This window comes from Prionailurus bengalensis, chromosome B3 (assembly GCF_016509475.1).
Source record: "Prionailurus bengalensis isolate Pbe53 chromosome B3, Fcat_Pben_1.1_paternal_pri, whole genome shotgun sequence".
Taxonomy (NCBI): Eukaryota; Metazoa; Chordata; class Mammalia; order Carnivora; family Felidae; genus Prionailurus; species Prionailurus bengalensis.
Window position 1 is genome coordinate 120,678,847 of NC_057355.1, and position 13,567 is coordinate 120,692,413.

At 54.2% G+C, this 13,567-nt stretch overlaps 1 long non-coding RNA gene across 1 annotated transcript in view; it reads right to left on the minus strand.

Annotated features, from left to right (window-relative positions):
• Positions 1–10,619: 10,619 nt before the first annotated feature.
• LOC122469339 overlaps positions 10,620–13,567 on the minus strand; it is a 29,218-nt gene continuing 26,270 nt past the window's right edge. Inside the window, exons 3-4 of the long non-coding RNA XR_006293438.1 lie at positions 12,729–12,894; positions 10,620–10,726 (exon numbers count right to left, since the gene is read on the minus strand). This is a non-coding gene — a long non-coding RNA (uncharacterized LOC122469339). The remainder of the gene's footprint in view (positions 10,727–12,728; positions 12,895–13,567) is intronic.

Here is a 13,567-nt window from a genome sequence, read left to right on the forward strand (position 1 = left end):
GTGAGAGGGGCGGGGCCACAGGCCAGCCCCGCCCACCGTCGACGAGGCCTGGGAGCGGCCCCCTCGGGTGGCTGCCGCTGCGGCCGCGCGGACCCGGGAGCGCCCGGTCCGCAGTGCGCGGAAGGGGCGCCCCCGCGGCGGCCTCTCTCGCCCCGCCGCCGCCCAGCCCGCAGCTTCCCGCGGGACGCCCGTGACCCAGGCGGCACCCAGGGCCGACCCCGAGAGGGGCCGGCGGCTGCGCTCCCGCTCCTCTGGGCTGGCGTGGGTGCGGGCATCCAGGTAGTGGAGCGCAACATTTGCCAGCGAGGCTCCTGACTGTCGCGGCCCCGGAAGAGCCTGCAACTCCAGACCCCTAGGAAGGCAGCAGTTTGGTCTGGCCTTTTACAGTGCCACCTATGCCGTCCCCACAATCCCCGGGGGCGAAAGGCTTGTTAACCCCATTTTGTAGATGAAGAAACTGAAGTTCCCAGAGTGCCCCTGCCGGTATACGTCGTGCATGTACATGCACTCTTGAAAAGTGTGCGCGCGTGTGTTTTGAAACAAAATGCAAGCAACGTGACTCCAGAACTGTCTCTGCACCCTAGGCACCATCCTCCTGGTCAGGCACTCAGACAGTAGGGCAGCCCAGCTGCGGGCACCTGGCTGAGGGTCCAGCGCTGTTTCCTCCTGTGGGAAGGCAGTTTTCTCAGGCCGCTACATGTGGTTTGAGAGTGGCCTAGTGCAGCATTTCCTCCCGATCCCAGGAGACGGAAATCTCCGACTCAGCAGGGGTCTGCCTCTAGGGATCTGTGTGCGTCTGTGTGTGCACGCGTGGGCAGTGGTGCGTGACTGTGGAGATCCACATGTGCTTTGGGTCCATGTGGTCTGCGTGCGTATGTCTGCCGTTATGTATGTCCGAGTGCGGCTTGTGTGTGGGTCTGGTCTCTCATATCTCTGCATGCTTGAGAGATTACGTGTGTGTACGTGTCTCTTCTGTGTCTCCAGGTGTGTTTGGAAGTGTCTGAATGTGCCTTTCAGTAGGATTGGGAATTTGTATGCCTGCCTGTGTCTTTGCGTGTGGATAAATATCCGGACCGGCTTCTGTGTATGACTGTGCATCTCTGTGCATTTGTGTGCGCCCTGCCATGGTCCTTGAGCGTTCATCACCCCACCACTCTCCATGCACAGCTCCCTGGCTGCAAGAACCTGACGGGATTCAGGGATTGGCCTGGGCCTGGGGCTGGTGGGCACTGTGGGAGGGGAGAGGCCTGGGGGGCAGCCCCTACTGCTCACATTCCAGCCAGGAGCAGAGAGGCCAGGGCAGCCCCAGCTCTCACCCCAGTGACCTCTGTGTCCATTGCCTGCCTGCCCACCCACGCAGGGCTGCCGGAGATATTGCCTCCCTGCCTGGCCAAGCCCGGAGGTCCAAGAGCCAGGGGCCAGTCATCCGCCAGCTAAGCGGGGGCCGCAAGGAACTTTCTGACGAGCTCCAACATGTTAGGTAGGATTCATGGAGCTGACAGACTCCTTCCTGGGCCCAGGGTCACGGTGGAGGGTGTCTGGGCATTGCTGTGCATGTGTATGGGGGTGAGCAGATCCGTGCATGCCTGGATCATATATGTTTGTCCATAATGTCTGTGTGGGCATAGCACATGTGTTTATGTGTGTTTCTTATTTTGGATTTGGATTTGTGTACGTGGGCACAAGCATGTGCTGTGCACGAGTGTGTATATTTAAATATCTGTATTGTATATGGCTGTCTATAACTGAATGTTTTCAGCACTTACGCATTGGGCATATTTGCCTGTAAATGTGTGTGTAGGGATGCATATGTTATTTATGTGCATGTGTTTGTATTCATTCATTCTTTCATTTGACACATATTGCTTCAGTCCTACTATACTTTAGGCGCTGGCCCAGGTGCTGGGGGTGGCGCAGGGGTTCCCTCAAGGCTTCGGTTCATGAGGGACAGGTACAGACAGCTGGGGATGCTGTACCCTCCTACACTCTTGAGTGAACGGAATGCCTGGACCATGTCTGTGGTTCCCACAAGTGTGCCTGTGTTTTGTGTTTTGTTTTTTGTTTTTGTCACTAAACTGGGGACCACACCCTTCTAAACCTGGCTTCTTGGGTTGTGAGATGAATTAGCTACGGTAGGCTGGGGGTCGAAAGCAGCGAGACCCAACATTTTCATGGGTTAGACAGAAGCTCACTCTTGCTCACATCCAGTCTGGGGTGGGCGTGCTGGTGGCTCTGCTCCCCTGGATCACGGCCCCTGTCCTTACCAGCCCTATAACCTAAAGTGACTTCCGGTACTTCTCAGAGCGCGCCCCCCCCCCCCCCCACTGCCTCCTCCATCCCAAGTGGGAATAATGCTCCTGTCGCAAGTCAGGACTAACAGCCTGACTTCTGATTCAACTTTGGATTCTTACTAGAGATACGAAAACACTCCTGTTACAGGGCAGGGTCTTTGCCATCACAGACATGAGACAGATAGAAAATAAAGAATTTTCTGCTTCTGCCAATTGCAGAGGAGCAGGATGATGGAGGGACTGGCTTGTCCGCGTGAATGTGTGCTCACTCCTTCCCCCGCCTCCCGTGCCCTGTATTCTCCCCATCACCATCCAGGCGATCGGGCCCCAGCTGTCATCAAGGCCTTCTGAGTAGACCCACCGGCAGAACCAATGCTCGAAACTCCACAGGGAACTGGTTATCACCGCAATCACGCGTCGTTGCCGGGAAAGAAATGGTGTTCAGTGAGCACTTACTATGGGCCAAGCGCTGTGCCTGGCGCTTGAGCCACTTCAGCTCGGCTGAATGCCACCACAACACTGGGAGCTGGTTTTCGTGATTCCCATTTAGAATATGGGAAGATGGAGAGGCGGGGAGCTGAAGTGATTTCCCCATAGCCATTTAGCTACTAAGAGAGCAGCAAGGTGAGGGTCAGCCTAAGTCTTTCTCCAAGTTCTGTCCAGCGGGCATAAGCTTTCTGTGCCAACCTGATTACCTACCTGGAAGGTAGGGCCCGTGTCTTGAACGTTTTTCGGAGGCTTCCCCTTGCTGGAGCAGAGTGGGTGCTTGACAGACTCTGCAAGGTTGACGATGTGTGGCAGGGAGCAGCCCTCACCCCAGGCCTGGAGCCGACCCTGTTGCAGGGAGTCAGACAAATATAGGTAAACACAGGGTCTGGGCCATGACAATAGTCACCCTGAGAAGCTGTGGGTTCTAGTCCCGCACACCAGGCTGCCAGGCCGGCCCCTTCCTCCCAAGGCCGTCCCAGCACACCGGGCTTCCCACACCTTGCATTAGTCATGGTTTTAGCCTGAAAACACCTGCCTCGACCCATCCCAATTTCCTGCCTTTCAGCTTCCTGACTCATTTTCCCATTTTGGCCTAGCCTTTTCATTGTCTTGATCCTCTGAACTATTTCCCAACTGTGACTTTTCCTACTCCCTTGATGACAATTCAGCATCTGTCTCAGGTGGCACGAGGTAAGCGCACTCCCTGTGACCTTGTCCCTGAGCCCCAGACCTGGCTGTGGCACAGGTGGGTGAGAAGTAGCATCTCCAAGGACTAGAATCTCCCCTTTCCTGGCTGGCGGGGACAGCAGCAGCCGGCAGCTTGGGCCGAGGGCCTTTCCATTTTATAGGCCGGACAAGCTGTAGCCACCAACTAGCCAAGGTCACCAGCAGGAAGCTGCTTGGTCAGTTTCGTCTGCCTTCTCCTCCTACCCCCTGGGCTAGGGTCTCCTGTGGGCCCACCTCGGCCTTAACACTGAGCCCCTTTCCTTCTCTCCATGCACTTTTTCTTCTTAAGTTTATTTATTTATTTTAAGAGAGAGAGAGAGAGAGTGGAAGGGAGGGGCAGAAAGAGAGGGAGAGAGAATCCCAAGCAGGCTCTGCATCAGCAGCACGGAGCCCCGCGTGGGGCTTGAACTCACACACCATGAGATCATGACCCGAGCTGAAGCCAAGAGTCAGATGCTTAGCTGACTAAGCCACCCAGGCGCCCCATCTCCATGCACTTCTTCAGGCAGGCTTGTTAGCCTTGCCGGCCACTGGGTGAGGCCCTCCCCATCCAGGTCTCCCCAGCACCTTGAATTGCCTCTCCGTCACAGCACCCGGCTCATAGTCTCATCCCTGCCCAGCTGCTTGTCCGTCTTTCCTCAGACTGTAGGTCTGAGAAGGCAGACACCTGTTCACCCTTGGATTGCCAGCACGTTGTCCAGTGCCTGGCACACGTAATGTTTGTTGAGTTGGATCAATCCTCCAAGCACTCTCTCCTCTCCCTACAGGGAAGACGTCCCAAGTCTGCCCATTCCTTACCCAATTGTCCTTCAGTCTTCAGAGGCAGCCCTCCTAGACCCCATGCTCCATACAACTTGGGTGGGCCTCTCTGGTAGGGGTTAAGTGTGGGAGGACAACCTCCCATGACTATGTAATCACGCCCTGGGTTGGTCACCACAGCCCCGCCAGCCCCCGGGGGACAAGGCTCATGCTTCTGGCCAGAGACCAGAACCCAGTGGGGGGCCTGGGGTGGGGTCAAGTTGGAAAGGAGACCAAAGCAGAGCCCACGGGTGATCCAGCGGTTCCCAGGGGCGGGAAACAAGATGGCACCCGCCACGAGGGCTGCGAACAAGGGAAGCCAGGCAAGGTGCCCGCCGCCTCGTCCCAGGCCTTTGGGGCGACGCGTCGTCACCAAAGGATCGGAAACCTGTACTTTGGGCACTTGGCAGCCAGGGCTGGGTTTTTCGTGTTTTCTGTAATTATTTCCCTTTTGTTCTCCCTTAGTATTTAGTAAAGCCCTTTGTGAAAATGCCAGCTGGTCTCAGCTGCGCTAAGAGGATGACAAAGGGGTCCTCTGTGCGTGCTCGGCCTTCGCCTTTAACGGAGGGACCTAGCTTAGCGGTGACAGCAGAGTCAAGGACCACCAAGGGCAAAGGGAGGCTCTGGGGCCACAGCCAGCACCTCGTGTTCAGCAGCCTCTCTGACGCTGAGTCCCAGATTGGGCTTTATTGAAACCAGAGGGGCTGGAGGGCTGGCCAGTCACGGCTGCTTTGAGGGAGGGCATTTGTTCAGATCCCGGTGGTGTCCAAAGCTCTCGAGAAATCCAGAGGCCGGGCACCTGCTGTGCTGCGGCTACCCAACGAGGGGGGCAGCCCCTCCCCAACTGGGGCCACTGGGCAGGCTGATGTCGAGGAATCGGGCTCACGAGCGGCTGCCAGAGCTGCCTCCCTCCCCTGCCCTCCCAGCTCAGGAGCCTTGCTAAGCCTTGGTCCCCTGCCTACACACTGTCCACCAGGGTGGACGTCCAGCAGTCCCTCCCCAACTGCGGGGACCCTCCACGTCCTCCTCTCCTGTGACTACGCCCTGCTTCTCCTCCTGCCCCTCTTCTTCCCCCCACCATGCGTCTCTCAGTTGCCCTGGTGAGAGGAGCCTGGGAGACCTTCCTCCTCAGGAACAATCGCCTCTTTCTCTCTGTTGTGTAAGTGATACGGGAGGAGAGGAAGCTATTTGTAACTAATCGGCTGTGATGTGGAACAGGAGCTCAGGGAGCCGACAGCTCGGGGCTGTCCCGCCTCTGCGACAGCTGGGTGGTTGGCGATGGCGATGGCGGGTCACCCTTCTCCTCCCCCACCCCAACGGGGAGGCCTGCGGGACGATGGCGGGCGGGGGCGGGGGGGGGGGGTGGGTACCTCCTGTGCGCCGGGCTCTGTGCCTGACATGCTGAATATAAGGGAATCTCACAGGCACCTTTGAGGGAAGTATTGCGGCTCTCACGTTTCAGGCGAGGACGTGAACTTTGAGAGAGTGAATTCTTTCAGCGAGCAAGCCCCAGAAGGGAGAGGGATGGACGAGGACCAGCTGAGGCTGTTCAAGAAGGCGGTGTTGTGCGGGGGACAGAGTCTGCTTCTCCCTCACTACGTGACCTTAGGCTAGTCTTTTCGGCTTGCTAACTCCAACTCAAAGGCTGATTGTGTGGTTTAAATGAGAAAGTGGAAGTCCGTCACGTAGCACAGGGCCTGGGGACACCGTATGTGCTCAACAAATTCAGCTCTGATCATTTCCTGCAGAAAGGGGAAAGAGGGAAGCCAGATCACCCCCCACCAAGTTGCAAGCTGACCTCACCATGATCACCAGGATACGGTCACCATAGATAGCAGGAAAACCATCCCAGAGGAGGCTTTTAGATTATTCTTCTAGATTGAGATAAGTCTTCTAGATTATTCTTCTGCCCTCCAAGGAATGGAGCTAACCTCAGGGTCCTCCTTCTCCATTGAGTGGGAATCCTGGGAGAGGATGGGAGAGAAGAGGGCATCCACCACCATCGGGCCCCTTCTCTGTATCACTTAACATTAGGAGGCGGAGGTGAGTCTCGTTCATAGACAATCACAGATGATTATGAATGAGCATCTGAAAACCCAGAATCAAGGTGCAAAGTGCTCTGGGAACGTAAAGGGTGGGGAAGGTGATGCTGGCGTGTGTGGCGTGTGTGTGGGCTGCCGGTGGAGAATCGAGATAAATATTGGATCTCCCTGGCCTGAGAATCCTGGCCATCCTTTCCCTCAGGGAAGGCATTCACCCCGGAAACTGGAAGATTCTGTGAAAGGGGAAGAGATATGGAGCCTAGAACCAGGGCCCTGGGGCTTCTTGGGGAAGAGGCCTGGAGTCTTTGCTCGGTGCTCACACTGATGCGGAGGACCCCGGGGCGGAGAAGGGGTTCTGTTTCTGTCAGGAATCACACCGTCTCTGTTGTGGGTCAAAAGGCCAGGGGAGACAGTACAGACTAAACGTCTCATAATCGGAACAGCGTGGATGTGGGTGAGGATCCCTGTGACGGCTCATATCTGTTCCCTTGTAATGTCATCTCTGGGAGTGTTAGCCACTGGTCAGGTTGTCGTGGGGGCCAGCCGGTGAAGCAGCAGGACTCGAGCTAACGACGGGGGAGAGAAGGAGCTGCATCTTCTTTGGGTTCTTTGCGCATTCAGCCCTACTCAGTGCCAGTCCCTGGGCTCAGTGGTGGGGCCACCAAGGTGGTGGCCCTCGAGGAGCTTCTAATCCAGCGGGAAGGGTTTAATGTTGTCTTAAACCATACCAAGTCTGTGCAAACAAAACCCTACAAAGCGTCTGCCATGACTCACGGTCATAGGCAGGTGAGCAGCTCTAAATCTTAGATGGCCTATCCTCTCGAGGACTTTCAGGCTTCTGAAAGAGAATGTCCCAGAAAATTCCCAGGAGGTCCACAGAGGGGCAAGAAAGGCTTTGCATAGAGAAGGTAATGCTTATTCGGCGTCTTACAGGATAGATGGAAATTTATCAGGAATCGAAAGGCCAAAGGAGCATTGCAGTTAAGGGGAGGTATGGATTATTTGCTGAGGTATGAATTATTTGAGGGCCATCGAGGAATCTGGGGGGGGGGGGCTGGACTGTGTGCAAGGGAGGGGAGGGACTGTGTCTGGAGATCAGCAAGATCTGGAAGGGAAGACTGAGATCAGATTGTGAAGTGTTTTGAAGGCAGAGTTCGTAGTTTATTCCAAGGGCTCCAGGGAGCCACTGAAAGTTCTTGAGCAGGAGAGTGAAATGGCCAGATGTGTATTTTGTAGAAAAACTCTGGGCAGGTGGTGGGTTTGGCCTGGAGGCAGGAAGACTAGGTCTGTGGTCATCACGGAACGGAAAGTAGCCTGAACCGGGTAGTGGCTATGGGAGGAGATGGGACAGGACAGTGCTACCCAGTGCTACCCAGATAAAAGAAAGCTATCCAAGCTTTCTTTACAGCAGGCTATGGCCCGATGACTTAATTCTGGCCAATCTCTGCCCCTCAGGGCATCTTAGGGTTCTGGGAATAAGCGGAAGCATTGGGTTTGACCTCTGGGAAGTCTCTTTAAAGAGAGAAGCATTTCTATCTGCCAAGTTTTTGCCTGGGACTCAACTATGATGGTAGGAGCGTGTGCAGTCATCTTGGACCAGGAAGATGAGTTGGAAGGACACTGGATCCCTAAAAATTTTCAGGGTCACTATACCAGCCCCGGCTTGCTTATATTCAGAATTATTTTATGAAAGAGGTGAATAAACTTCTGTCTCACTCAAGTCACAGTTGGTTTTGGAGTTTTCTGTTAACATATGTGCTGCTCCACAGTTTGCCTTATAAAGGTGGAAAAAAAATGAGTTCCACAGTTCTACATGAGTTTTATAGAAAAAAGGCTGCATTCTTCCATGGCTTATCCTGGGGAGTGAGTCATATCACTGTTTCCTGGGGAGAACTGGGGCTCTCCCATTCCCCTGCAGTTTGAAGCAGGAATGGGGAGGCCACTGTTAAGGATACAGATGTGGCCCAGCTGAGCTGGACCCGCCTCACCAGCCACATCCCTCCCTTCCCAGCGCTCATCTTCCCCCAGAGAGCACAGGAAGGAAACTGTTGGGGGCGAGGGGTGCAGAGGGGAGCCAGATTAGTTCCTCTTATGGTTGGATTCCCAGGGGTGGAGGAGACAGAAAGTCTAGCAGAGCCTTCAACAGACAGACAGTGGACCTCCAGCTGGCCCTTTGGGCCCCAGGCTCTTCTGTGAGTCAAAGACCATTTGGCTGCTTCTCCAAAGATCCTCCTCTGCCCCCAGCTCCCCTCGTCTTGGAGAAGAACAGGGGCTTTGAGTCTATAGCCCTGGGGGCCCTAAGGGCCAGCACTGCCTCCTGCCTTGAGTAAAATGTAAGGGGCAGGAGCAGAGGGGCAGTTGGGCTAGAGGCAGACATCTACAACTGCACTCTCCACCTTGCCAGCTCTAGCTTTAGGTCAGGAAACCTTCAGGGAGTCCACTTCTCCTCAAGTGCTAATCAAATGCTCCAAGATGACCTCACATACCTTGAATCACTTCCCTATCTCTCTGCCAGGAACCTGCAGGAGCGCCTGAGAACCTACACTTACTGAGCAGTTACTATGTGGCAATCTCACATGCACACGTCTGACCTCATTCCATCCTCACAACAGCCCTGAGAGTTAGCACCGGCCCCTTTTTAGTGGAGGAGAATGATAAGCCACAAACAGATTAACTTATCTCAGGTCACCCAGCTAGCGAGTGGCTGGGCTGGAACTTGAACACTAGTTACGTGACTCCAAAGACCGGGCTTTCTGTGCTAGACGTTGCTGGGGAGCCTCGGGGGCAGGCTGGGGGGCGTGGTGCTATGCCTGAAGTCACAGCGGGTGGTTTCCAGGTCCTCCCAAACCTAGATCAGTTTGTGAAGGAAAAGCATGGTCCTGGGCATCCCGCCTCCCAGCTCCCCTGCGTCCCACCCCATCTCACCGCCCCTTCTTTTCGTCCTATCTTGTCTTCACTTCTCAGTATCTACACTCAGTCTTCAGTGACACTGGATTTGTACTTTGACCAGTAATAAAATTCATGATCCCTTATAGAGATTTGGTGATTCCAGCCCCCTTTCATATACTTAGTGGGCTGAAAACACCCCTGTGAGGCATCCAGTAAGGAGATGGAACTGAGTTGTCTGGGGCCACGTAGCTGGAAAGGGACCTGGACCAAACTTGGTTTCTCAGCCCTGACCTCTGACCTCAGGCCTTTCAGCACTCTTTGAATGCCACCTACCCTGTTCCAGGCCCCCTGCTGGGTACCGGGGCCTAAGGCACACCCTTGGCCCCTGACACACTCAAAACCAGCAAGATTAGGAAGAAAAGCTAAGGCGTCGCCCCTAAGACCCAGAGCTGATGTAAGCTGCAGTTGGGGGTCGGGGTTGGGGGTTCCTCAGAAGAGTCCATCCGAGGGACCACTCCCCGCCTCTCTCCAGGGGGAAGATGGCACATTCCTGATGCTCGCCATATCCAAATATCACCTACACTGTTGTTTATTTGTTTGTGTATACTGATTCATCTTAAAAAGGAACTAGCTTTAAAGGAAACGTCATAGCACTACCTTAGGAAGGTAACTGTAAAAATCAATTAAACTCTAGGTGGTTGTTGCTGGTGAGGATTCTGAGCCTGGGGCCTGCTCTCTTTTTGTTTATGAGGTATGAGAGACACATTAGCCCCTAACTGAGGCTTTCTCCTTGACTCATCAGGAGGATTGGAAGGCAGATAATTTTCTCACTCCATGATTTCAATGTTATTAAAGACTAGCCGAAATGATCACAAACATGCCCCAAATTGGGGCACCTGGGTGGCTCAGTCGGTTAGGTGACCAACTCCTGATGTCGGCTCAGGTCATGATCTCACAGTTCGTGGGTTCGAGCCCCGTGTCGGGCTCTGCGCTGGCAGCATGGAGCCTGCTTGGGATTCCCTCTCCCCTTCTCTCTCTGCCCCTCCCCTGCACGCGCACTCTCTCTCTCTCTCAAAATAAATACATACATGAAAAGTTAAAAAAAAAACAAAAAACATACCCAAGTCATCTCATATGCTGTTCATACTTTAAGAACCAGTGGAGGGGCGCCTGGGTGGCGCAGTCGGTTAAGCGTCCGACTTCAGCCAGGTCACGATCTCGCGGTCCGTGAGTTCGAGCCCCGCGTCGGGCTCTGGGCTGATGGCTCAGAGCCTGGAGCCTGTTTCCGATTCTGTGTCTCCCTCTCTCTGCCCCTCCCCTGTTCATGCTCTGTCTCTCTCTGTCCCAAAAATAAATAAACGTTGGAAAAAAAAAAAAAAAGAACCAGTGGCATAGAAAAACGAAACTTCTAGCGCCTGTGGTCGGGGCAGGTAGGATGTCTGGGGGGGTGGACCCCACGGGGCAATGTGGAAGGGTTGTGTCATCTTCTCTCTAAAAGAGGACAAAGGATAGGTGGGCTTCTCAGCTTTGGTATATCCTTTTACAACGTGAAAAGAGAATTTTTTTTTTTTTAAGACTTTGAAGCTTGCTGTCTTGGGAGGCCCACAAGACCCCAGGTAACTTTCCTCTCTGTTATGACTGAGAAAGCTCAGTAGACTAAGTCGCAGGGCCTACCTAAGCACATCCAGCAGGTTACCGCACAAAATACTGAGCAGACACCTAACAGTCCTCTCTAGAGCATTCTCCGTCCCTCGATAGGTGAATGCAGCATCCTTTGTGCAGAAGACCTGTTCCCCATCAAAGAAAACCCAGTTCCGTGGAGGTTGGTCCTGGGAGAAGAGCTTCTGAGGAGCCATCTCGGGATTCTGATTTCGGCCCTCGAAACTAGGTTCGCCTTCCCTTAGGGGTGTCTCACTTCCTGACTCCCACTGCTCCCACCCTGTTGGTTCCAGTGGGTGCTCCGAGGAAGGGAGGACAAAAGGGCCACAAACACCGAGGGAACAGGAGTTGGTCAGTGCAAGAGCCTGAGACGTTTGTGTTCCACTGTCAGGGTCCTGGTGGCCTCGGTTCCTGGCCTGTGCCTGCTTCCACATGTAGGGCTCATCTGCTAGCCTACCACCTGGGGTCCCCCTAACTTTGCCCCCTCTTCATGGCCGAGTCCAAAGAACTCCTGGCCAGGCCTTTCCGGTTCAGGGCTGGTTCTTGCACCGAGGGAAACACTTCTAACTGGTCTCAGCAATGCTTCCCCTTCCCGCGAGACTCACCTCTCAGGTTCGGGGTGTGGCCTAGCTGCACAGTCACTTTGTTTTCATTAAATAATATAAATTCATTGTAGAAAGTATGAATTAGCATAAAGATGAAAATAAAAATCACCGAACCTCATCATTCATAAAAACCCCTATTAATATTTTGTTGTATATCCCTCTAGGTTTTTTCAAGGCACACATATTTTAAGTTTATTTATTTTGAGAGAGAGAGAGAGAGAGAGCATGTGTGTGCACAAGTGGGGGGAAGGGCAGAGAGAGAGGGAGACAATCCCAAGCAGGCCCTGCGCGTGTCAGCACAGAGCCTGATGTGGGACTCGAACTCATGAACTGAGATCATGACCTGAGCTGAAGTCGGACACTTAACTGACAGAACCACTCAGGTGCCCCTCATATATCTTTTTTTCTTATAAAAAGGGCATCTTATTGTTTGGTCGCATGCTTTTCTCCATTCTATCATATTTTAGTGATGGCTTTTCCTATCCAGCAGTGAAAATTCTATGGGTCCAGCAGCATTAGCATCACCTGGGAGCTTGCTAGAAATGGGGGGTTTTAGATCTGATGTTAGACTTGTTGAATCAGAATCTTCATTTTAACAAGATCCCCAGGCAATTCTTATGTCTCTTAAAGTTTGAGAGTGCCGGGGACACCTGGGTGGCTCCGTCAGTTAAGTGTCTGACTCTTGATTTTGGCTCAGGTCATGATCTCACGGTTGTGGGATCCAGCCCCTGTGGGGCTCTGCACTGAGCGTGGAGCCTGCTTGGGATTCCCTCTCTCCCTCTCTCCCTCTCTGTCTTTCCCTCTCTCTCTCTCCCCCTCTGCCCCTTCCCCATGTGTGCTCACACTCTCTCTCTGTCAAAAAAAAAAAAAAAATGTGTCAAGTTTGAGAGTGCTACTACTTGGTGTCATTTTTAATGATCGTATCCCCAGGGGATACTTGCAACCACGTGGCTAAAATTTTCTTTTCAAATCTACCTATAATCGGGCATTTAGGTTATATGTAATGTTTGCGCTGTTATTAACAATGCTACAGTGAGCATCTTTATACATATCTGTTGGTCAGGTCTCTTAAATTCCTAGGAGTAGAATTTCTAGGTCAAGGACTTTTGATGCTTATCGTCATCAAGTTGTCCTACAGAAGGACTGTTCCAGCTCACACTGTTCCCTGCAATGCCCAAGAGTGAAGAGATCCCTACCCCCTGGCAACTTCCGTATTACCGGTCTTTTACCTCTGCCATCGGTTCTGTGAAAGTAGTATTTCAGGGTTGGCTCCGGATATGTTTCCTTGTTACTAGGCCGTCAATTTGAACATTTTTCCATACGAGTACTGGCCATTTGCATTTCTGCCGGCTGGACGTCCGCTGGCTGAGAAAGCTCAGGTAGAGGTCGCAGGGCCTGCGCAAGGTCAGACAGCGGGTTACTCCCACCAAGATAGGGAGAGACATTGCCACTGAGGGCTGCGGAGAGGGTGGCCTGAGCCCGGTCCTTGTGCCGAGCCCCGCACAGAGCGGACACTCATGTTTGCTGCCTGTTGGAGGGTACGGTGGGCGTGGGCCCAACTCGGACCCAGCCTGGCTCTTCTGCGGGCCCCAGCCTCATGCTGTGTCCGAGCCCCAGAGCAAGTGCCCGGCTAAGCCCCCTCCCCCCCCCCCCCCCCCCCCCCCGGCCTAGCAAGGCCTGGATGCTGGCTGCCACCCAGGATGGTGGAGTCAGGTTCCAGCTGGGCATTCCATGGTTCCCCAAGCAGGCAAGCGGGCAGGCTGGACAGATGTGCTGGGGGTGGGTGGGGGGGAGCCGGTGGTGAGGACAATTCAGGGAAGTGACCCTGCCCGGTAGCAGAGCTCCTGCCCCAGCAGGCATTGTGAGCCGCCCACTGGCCACTGTTGCTAAAGCTGCTGACGGTGGCTGCAGGAAGCCAGGCTTACTCAGCCCCGGCTGCAGGGCTGCACGTGGCTGTGTTTGCTACCTCCCTCCACCCAGCTTTCCTCCCAGGCACGGCCGGCCCAGCCAGCAGCTGGGGGAAGCGGTGCGTGGGGAGGAAACAGGCGGGACCACCCCCCACATCCCC